We start from the raw sequence: 2,181 nt of genomic DNA, 5'->3' as shown, positions 1-2,181 counted from the left end.
GTTGTGCTTTGTTCTACCTTGGGTAGGGGTATCTCGATAACTAAAGCCATTTTGGGGGGGTTGTTCCTCTACTATATGTCCTTTATAATATGTTGCATTGTTGGAGGTGTTTGGAACCTAAGATTTCCATTGCCATAACTACACTGTAGCTACTGTGCATATGACAATAAAACTCTTTAATACTTGATATTTGTAGGGCATACTTATTACTTAATTAATAAATTAATATATGTTTGTTCTAGTTGAATTTAATTTTAAGACATAACATATACTTGTATAATAAATACTATTTGTATAGCCCCCGATTAAGGTATTACATTTTTCATTATGTTAAGATACCTTTTTTGTTTTTATGATTATTGTTTACATTTATATTACACAGGAGTTTTTAATTGTGTAAGAATGTTTATGACCTCACTATATCCTCCAATAACTGCCAATACACTTTTGGGTTCAGCTTTAATCTTTATAATAATGATATGGCCTTGAAGGTAAAGCCTCAAGTTAACGTGCATATTGTCATGGTTAATAATAATTAACTAAACCACCAAACTCAGGTGTGTGTGTCTCTTGTCTTTATAGTATGGAGAGGCTCACTGATGCTGTTCAGTGTTCACTCCACCAGCTAGCATCAGCTACGCCTACGGGCAAGCTGCTGTTAGCATTTACGAGCTTGCCTTTTTACAACAACACATGCATTGGTACTTCGTATATGGAGTTTGCAAACTATAATGCTGGTCTGCAAATATCCAGTGACTTCCCCTATCCAAGCAAAAATCCCGACATATCGACATATCTAAGGTAAAGTAACTAAGCTAACATGTACTGCTAGCTAGTTAACGTGTTGTTAGCTAACAAGTGACCGTTGGTTAGCTAGTTAACACGGAATCAACACAGTGTTACTAACGCTGTCCTCCACGATAATAATACTGTTTTTAGGACAGCTGTTTATCTGACGGCCCATGTTAACCAAGGTAGTGCTTCTTAGCTAACATTAGCTAGCTAGTAGTAGTTATCATCAAGTGGAATGAACTTCTTATCAAACTAAATACAGTTGGGATTGCACGTTTGATAATATCGAAAGGTAAACGGTTAACGTTAATTGTTACGGTCAGTTTTAGGGGGCATTTTGTATTTGATTTAAGTCACTATAAATGTCTATCCTGGCAAAATAGTTAAAAAGTACTTTGTGTTGATCAGGTAGCAATAAGTCCATGCTTCATGTTTACATTCCTTGTCTTATGCCCTAACTGAAGTGTCACCGTTATTGTTTTCTCTTGGGTCTGCATTATCTACATTCATGGCCTCTCTTTTCGTGTTGTGATATTGGCTCAACCAAGATGTGTTGTCAACACATACTCTACTTACAACTCTTTGGTACAAGTTCTTCAAATAATCTGCCCAACTAAACTTCATGAATGCAACATAAGGACATAGTAGTCAAAGCAGCAGAAGGAAGTACAAGAACAGATCATCAGCTACGTTATCTTAAAAACTAAAAATACACATTTACACTCATGCACATCTAATGGATACAAGACAAAACCAAAAAAGGTACAAAGCACAGGTTTTTATAGGCACCATATATTTTTTAAATAAACCCAAACTTTTGCAATTAGTAATGTTTAAATATTCTCTTTCTTAGTGGTGTGTTAGCATGGATCCGACCTGCAGTGACTCTGCGGCCCCAGCTGGTCTGACGGTGCAGGTGTGTTTCCCCGGGGCCCGAGCTGCTGTACTAGACAATCTGAACCGGCAGCGGGAGGAGGGCCGGCTGTGTGACCTCTCCATCCAGGTGCAGGGCCACGTGTTCAGAGCCCACCGCTGTGTGCTGGCTGCCTCCTCGCCTTACTTTCATGACCAGGTACACCATGCTACACTGCAATATATTGTGTCCACAGATACTCTTTTAAATCAGCACAGCTCTCCACTAAATAGTAGTATATAGTATTTGTCATGTGTTAATATTGTTCATTTATTATAATAATAATAATAATTATATAATAGTCTTAATCGTTTTTTTAAATAGCTGTCACAACAGTCCTTTTTGTTGTTGTTTTGCTACGTATTCTTCTGTGAAGCTGACCGTTGAGTGGCCCGACCAAGCAAGGAGTCAGAGGCAGAGAGTTCAAATATAACCTGGTGTGGGCATTTATTTCTCATGTGCACATAGTCACCAGC

General features: G+C 38.0%; 1 long non-coding RNA gene across 1 annotated transcript; it reads left to right on the top strand.

The window, feature by feature from the left end:
* The first annotated feature begins 597 nt into the window (after window positions 1-597).
* Window positions 598-1,798, top strand: LOC104956744 (uncharacterized). The gene is made up of 2 exons (XR_799591.1): window positions 598-801; window positions 1,646-1,798. It is a non-coding gene; the product is annotated as an uncharacterized lncRNA (long non-coding RNA).
* Window positions 1,799-2,181: the final 383 nt, after the last annotated feature.

This window comes from Notothenia coriiceps, unplaced genomic scaffold, assembly GCF_000735185.1.
Source record: "Notothenia coriiceps isolate Sejong01 unplaced genomic scaffold, NC01 NC01_scaffold00026317, whole genome shotgun sequence".
NCBI classification, from domain to species: Eukaryota; Metazoa; Chordata; class Actinopteri; order Perciformes; family Nototheniidae; genus Notothenia; species Notothenia coriiceps.
This window is presented reverse-complemented; position numbering and strand designations above follow the sequence as displayed.